Source organism: Coptis chinensis, chromosome 3 (genome assembly GCF_015680905.1).
Source record: "Coptis chinensis isolate HL-2020 chromosome 3, ASM1568090v1, whole genome shotgun sequence".
NCBI classification, from domain to species: Eukaryota; Viridiplantae; Streptophyta; class Magnoliopsida; order Ranunculales; family Ranunculaceae; genus Coptis; species Coptis chinensis.
In genome coordinates, this window is record NC_141458.1 from 49,669,030 (window position 1) to 49,676,463 (window position 7,434).

The window sequence follows — 7,434 nt, forward strand, 5'->3', positions numbered from 1 at the left end:
GTTTTGCCTGCGAATTATATACAGTTGAAACTTGAAAGTAACATTTTTCGGGTCAAGATCGTGGTAAACCTACGCATAGTGGAGTGGCTAGTGGGCTTCAACCATTCAACGTATCGGGTACTAGCTATTTGCCCGTGCTGTACGGCATAGACGTAAAAACCCAGACCAAATAGTTGGAGTGTCTAGTCACAAAGTGTTTAGGGGCTCGATGTTGCAACAACCCAAATTATATAAAGTGGCTAGAGTGCCAGACGGAAAGAGCCAGCCGACATGGTTAGAGTGTCTATGTAGCCTTTATTGACTACTACTTTATTGGTGTGACATAAAGAAAAGAGACAATCTTATGGGCCAGTTTAAGTTTATTAATCAACATACCACCCAAGAGCCCTAGATTCTGCCATGTCACAAGTAGCATGAGAACTTGAATGATTGTTTGAGCCATTAAATGGGAGGCTTTGTAGGCCCTACACCACCCTAATTTGTTATATAGATGGGCATAAAAGCAACACACAGTTGAATATTAAAAATGCCTAAATTAGATTCAAGCAATCGGTCCCTACTCCCTAGACCCCAGTGCATATTTTTCATGCTACGAACAGTATTAAGGGACGAATATAATAGTGGAGTACTTAACCAAAAAAATAATAAATAATAAATAAATAAAAATGGTTGATGGTATAAGCACTCCAAAACTTTTGGGTAGGTGGAAAACAATAAAACTTCCACTGATTCAACATTAATGGAGAGGATATATATATATCCCGGCTCCTAAAAGGACCTTAAATAAGTACCAAATCTAAAACACCCACAACTTCACCTACAAAATTATTTAAAACCTAATCTTTTGTGCATATGATCTACTAACCATAAAGAACATCTCTACAAAAATTCAACTTGTTTAATATCCTCTAAAAATGAAATTTCTATTTGGCTAGGGAGACACGAGTTTCCAAAACAGCCAAAAAAATTGCCAAACACAGCCGTTGGATCCAAACCATCCTGAATCAAGATTAACAAACGAAATTTCAAAATTAACCTCACAAAATACGAAACAAAATTTCATTTCGAAAACTCAAAATTTTGGTAAACTCATAGAAAAAACTCACGAAGGGTTTTGAATTGGACGTTTTCATATCACTGAAAAATTAAACCACCAAAAATTAAACCGTTTTCATATTACCAAAAATTAAACAAACAACAAACAAACTCAACAAAACAACAAACAAACTCAACAAAAGAAGGAAAGACGAAGCTAATCACGAGTTTTTTTTTTTTCCAAAAATGAAGGTAATTTAGATTAAGGTTATAACTTTGATTAAGTTTGAGTTTTATAAGTAAGTTTTTGTTGATGGGTTTAAAAGATGTGAAAATTGTGTGGAAGTTACTTGTGGTTGTACTAGTTAACGATATGGTTGTGAGGAAGGCTTGTTTAAATCATTTGGAGTTTTTGATGTTGGGTTTGTTAGTTTCTTTGTTAGTTTCATGCATTGCTTGTTTTTGTTGGTTTTGATTATGTATTGGAGTTTATAAGCTTTTTGCATGGTGTCTATTTTCTCAGAGTTTTTCGTTTGCTCAGAGTTCTTAGTCTGTCAGAGTTTTTAGTTTGCTCAGAGTTCTTAGCCTATCAGAGTTTATAAACTTTTTGCATGATGTCTGTTTTCTCAGAGTTTTTAGTTTGCTCAGAGTTTTTAGTATACTCAGAGTTCTTAGCTTGTCAGAGTTTTTAGTTTGCTCAGAGTTCTTAGCCTATCAGAGTTTATAAGTGTTTTACATGATGTCTGTTTTCTCAGAGTTCTTAGTTTGCTCAGAGTTTTTAGTTTGCTCAGAGTTCTTAGCCTGTCAGAGTTTTTAGTTTGCTCAGAGTTCTTAACCTGTCAGAGTTTATAAGCTTTTTGCATGATGTCTGCTTTCTCAGAGTTCTTAGTTTGCTCAGAGTTTTTAGTTTGCTCAGAGTTCTTAGCCTGTCAGAGTTTTTAGTTAGTTTGCTCAGAGTTCTTAACCTGTCAGAGTTTTTAGTTTGCTCAGAGTTCTTAGCCAGTCAGAGTTTATAAACTTTTTGCATGATGTATGTTTTCTTAGAGTTTTTAGTTTGCTCAGAGTTCTTAGCCTGTCAGAGTTTTTAGTTTGCTCAAAGTTGTTAGACTGTCAGAGTTTATAAACTTTTTGCATGATGTCTCTTTTCTCGGAGTTTTTAGTTTGCTCAAAGTTTTTAGTTTGCTTAGAGTTCTTAGCCTGTCAGAGTTTTTAGTTTGCTCAGAGTTCTTAGCCTGTCAGAGTTTTTAGTTTGCTCAGAGTTTTTAGTTTGCTAAGAGTTCTTAGTCTGTCAGAGTTTTTAGTTTGCTAAGAGTTCTTAACATATCAGCGTTTTTAGTTTGCTCAGAGTTTTTAGTTGGGTCAATTTGAGATACCCCCCCTGTTTGAGTAGATTTTTTGAGATACCCCCCCCCCCCGTTTTGAAAATCGAGAGAGATACCCCCCTAACTAACGTCTCACGTCAGTTAACTAGTATTTACTGACCAAAACACCCCTCTAAAAACTATTTGAGATGCCCCCCCCCTGCCCTATAACATTATTTGAGATACCCCCCTGTGTAATTGTTCATACATATTTGGGGTATGAACAATCAATGTTCATACCTCAATATAATGTAAAATCAGTAAGAACATCTATTGGAGTATGAGCAATCATTGTTCATACCTATTTGGATTCATACCTCAACATGAGCTATGAACACTCATTATTCACACTGTTCATACATCAACATATATAATATATGATCAGTAAGACACTTATTGGAGTATGAACAGTGATTGTTCATACCCTAAATAGGTATGAATAATCACTGTTCATACCCCAATATGAGCTATGAATACTCATTGTTCATATAAACAATTATTGTTCATATCTATTTGGGGTATGAACAATCAATGTTCATACCACAATATAATGTATGATCAGTAAGAACACCTATTAGAGTATAAACAATTATTGTTCATATCTATTTGGGGTATAAACAATCATTGGTCATATCTTAACATGAGCTATGAACACTCATTGTTCATATGAACAATCATTGTTCTTACTTGTCATACATTATGTGATGTATGAACAGTATGAACACTTATTAGAGTATGAACAATCATTGTTCATACCTCAATATGAGCTATAAACACTCATTGTTCATATGAACAATCATTATTCATACTTATTTGGGGTATGATCAATCAATGTTCATACCTCACTGTATAAGCTATGCACGACACTATATAACAGAGAAAGTTTATATATGACAATGTATAAGCTTATATACAACAATGTATAAGTTGTGCACAACAATGTATAAGCTGTGCACGACACTGTATAATTTGCAAACACTATTTCGGAAACTCATGCAGTGGTCGACTCGAGTGGACAATGTATAATGTTTTGCAGTCTCGCTTTTACATATCTTTTTTACTTTTTAGATTGTATTTCATTATTGTGATAGTTTTTGCCTTATTGCTAAAGAAGATATGTAAAGAATTTATCGCAAACTTATGTCTGACCCTCTACTTGATATATGAAAGTGATTATGTTGTGGTTGTGATCCTTCGATGCTTCTGAAGAATTTATTCTTTGCCATTTTGTGTAAACTGATCTGTTGCTTATGAATTATTTAGGTTTTAACTTGCTCAAAGAGTATCAGGCCGAGCTTCTAGTTTGTTAGAGATGGCATTACTTGCATACCTACAGTTTTGCAGTAGCTTTGGATTGAATCTTGTGGTGTTTTTACTTGTTGGGAAGATTTCGGCACTTACGATGAATGTAGCTGGTGTTGTGAAGGATTGGTTATTGATGCAAGCTGAGTTCTGTCAGAGTTAAGGGTGTGTTCTATCAGAGTTTTCAGTTCTGTCAGAGTTTTTAGTTTCAGTTCTATCAGAGTTAAGGCTGTGTAATAGCAAATCCAATTTCTAATTTTGTATTGATCTATTTGGCTTCAGTTCTGTCAGAGTTAAGGCAAGGGATAGGGTATGCTCCATTTCAGTTATGTGAGTTAAGGGTTTGTAATAGCAATACCATTGGTTATTTTGAATTTTGGTTAAGGGTGTGTAATAGCAAATCCAGTTTCGAATTTTGGTTATTTCGAATACAATGCCATTGGTTATTTTTCTATCAGAATAAGTTTGTAACATACTTCCTGTTAGAGTTTTGTATCTCTGCATACAATATATGTAACCTGAGTAAGTATACAAGTGAGACTTGTCTGAGAAACATGTTCCAGATAAATCCCAGTTTTGGGACAAAAACTGTCATCATTCCAATAAAAGAGAGAGCTTGAAAATCCTTGCAGCATTTCAACTTCATTTGTCCTCAATGTGGAGATTGGTCCTGCAAATGGAAGTCCCTTAGAATATAATAAATTATGGAGTTTATATATTAGACTAACAGGAACTTCATCCTTGTTGCCACCTACGGAAAACAAAAACTAGTATTTCCACACTCAATAACATCAACTATAATTTATATCTATATACTTCCTGTCAGAGTTTGTAAGAACTAGTATTTCCTGTCAGAGTTTGTAACATACTTCCTATCAGCTAGTAATTTTTTTGTTCAAAGTAAGCATTCTAGAGTTTGGACTAGCTTGAATCAATTCATCGCTACACAGACCATTTGTAGAACTATGTTCTTATTTCTTGAATAATTCACTAAGAAAAATAAGAGAGCTACATAATCAGCTATTTCAGACAAATACTAGAAGTACATATACTTCCTTGGTTCCTAACTAAACCCCCCCATTACTAATATTTATTTTAGCCACCACCATCCAGCATTACAAGAACTCTTCTCAGTAAGATCAGAATATGGGACCAGCTGCAACGATCTCCTCAGTCAGTTTGTTGTCCTTGCCAATCTTGTAGTCCAAATATACTGCAAAGTTCTTCTTAAACAAACCTCCTAGCTTCAACAGGGTTTCATTATAGGCCTTCTTGTCTGACCACTGCATCCACAACACAGACGTATTAAAACAGTGCTGCAAGTCAAAAGGAAAAGTATGAAATGAAAGAATAGCGAGAGCAAACTAAAAACTCTGACAGGCTAAGACTCGCGCGCAAGCTAAAACTCTGACAGGCTAAAAACCCTCAATCTTCTTATTTATTGAATTGAATACAAAAATATAAGAAAACAGACATCATGCAAAAAGCTTATAAACTCCAATACAGAGTAAACTAAAAACTCTGAGCAAACTAAAAACTCTGATAGGCTAAGAACTCTAAGAAAACAAACATCATGCAAAAAACTTATAAACTCCAATACATAATCAAAACCAACAAAAACAAGCAATGCATGAAATTAACAAACCCTACATCAAAAAATCCAAAAGATTTAAACAAACCTTCCTCACAACCAGGGAGTACATTGACAAGAGATGAAAAGTTCACCATTAGGATAAACACTAAGCTTCCCTGTAGCATCACCATAACGTTGACTAGTACAACCACAAGTAACTTCCACACAATCTTCACATCTTTTAAACCCATCAACAAAAACTTAATTATAAAACTCAAACTTAATCGAAGTTATAAACTTAATCTAAATTACCTTCATTTTTGGAAAAAAAAAACTCGTGATTAGCTTCGTCCTTCCTTCTTTTGTTGAATTTGTTTGTTGTTTGTTTCATTTTCGGTGATATGAAAACGATTTAATTTTTGGTGGTTTAATTTTTGGTGATATATGAAAATTCCCAATTTAAAACCCTTCGTGAGTTTGTTTATGTGAGTTTACAAAAAATTTGAGTTTTCAAAATTTTGTTTCGTATTTTGTGAGGTTAATTCCGAAATATCGTTTTTTAATCTTGATTCAGGATTGTTTGATTCAGGATTAACAAACCCCATATATATATATATATATATATATATATATATATATATATATATATATATAGTAATTCTTTAAAAAGTAGCTACTTAAGTTAACGTAAAACTAGTACGTACGTAAAACTTCACCTACAAAATGAATTCAAATCTAATTTTTTGTGGTTATGTTGGTGAGTTGAAAACGGTCTAATGGACATCACGTGTTGGTACTCGGAAATTAAGCACAACTTATTAATAATGTATACTGAAAGTGGGGACTATTGTAATGTATACTTATATTATATACGAACTCCAAAAAAATTCTACTATGAAAAAAAAAAAATATATGTTTTTTAAAAAAAGAAAAAAAAAATTAAGCTAAGGTTAGGCTGACCCCCACCTGTATTGATTCAACTATTTTGTACATAAATTTGTCCTCTTGCATCATCATTTACAATACATTGTAATCTATGATCTAATGGAGGGACAAAATGTACAACAAAATTAGATGAGTCTTGAAGTGAAGCTAGATAGTCCGCAACTCAATTCAGTTTTCTATAGGCATGAGATAAGGAGATGAATGTGAACTTGGATCATTTTATGTCTATAGCTTTAATCATATCAAGGCAGTACCAAGGTGGTTTCTCCACCTTGTTGATTGCATTCACAGCTCTCAATGAATCAGACTTTACCTCCACTTCCTTGTAGCCTTCTACTATATACATCTATGTAAGCATGTGTTTATTGCTTTGATTTCCTAAAATAGCACAGAAGCCATGCCGCCACTGCCACTGAATCCAGCTAAAACCTGCTTATCTTTGTCTCTTATTACCCTGCCTTGACCAACTCCATTACTACTCAAAGTGCCATAAGTATTGGCTTTCACTCGATTACCAATTGGTGGGAACCAAACACAATCTGTTTGCCTTAGCATCTTATATCTAGTATCAATGTTAAGTCTATGAAAAAGATTTCTAGCTCTAGCAGAGTCATTGAGTTTAGGTCTTTAGACTTGCAAATAGTTCCTTATATCCCTTACCAGTTTCTCAAAAATCATTTTCGCTGACTTGGTAGATTGTTGGAATCTGTGGGCATTCCTTTCCTTCCAGATGTAGTCAATTGATGCACAAAAGAAAACCTTGTATATCTCTCCCACATCTGCCTCTTTGCATATACGAAGAATCGATGACCACTCTATTTGTTGTTCTGTTATCTGTGACAATGCCAAGGAGATGCTTGACTCTAGAGATAACTTCCTTTGAATATGGGCATTCAAAAAACAGGTGTCCTAAAAATTCTCGGCAAATAAACTGAAGTGTGTAGGATTTTCCTTTGCACAAGTCTGTCTTGAGTAGGGATACTTTGTGAGAAAATATGCCATGTAGTGAAAGAGTGTCTTGGTAAAACCCACTTACCCCAGACCAGCTGATGACATTTTTTCTTTTCCTTTGCTTATGTAAGAGCCTCATATGCACTGTGTGAAGTAAACTACCCACTCTTATGAGGAGTCCAAACAATCTGATCTCTTGGGAGGTGTTTATTGATGTCCACAACTCTAATTGCGGATGAGCTCTACCCATGGCAGAGAATCCTCACA

General features: G+C 34.4%; 1 long non-coding RNA gene across 1 annotated transcript; it reads right to left on the minus strand.

The window, feature by feature from the left end:
• Positions 1 to 4,689: 4,689 nt before the first annotated feature.
• Positions 4,690 to 5,789, minus strand: LOC147509893 (uncharacterized). Its single transcript, XR_015216673.1, has 2 exons — positions 5,584 to 5,789; positions 4,690 to 4,981 (listed from the first exon to the last, which is right to left on the minus strand). It is a non-coding gene; the product is annotated as an uncharacterized LOC147509893 (long non-coding RNA).
• Positions 5,790 to 7,434: the final 1,645 nt, after the last annotated feature.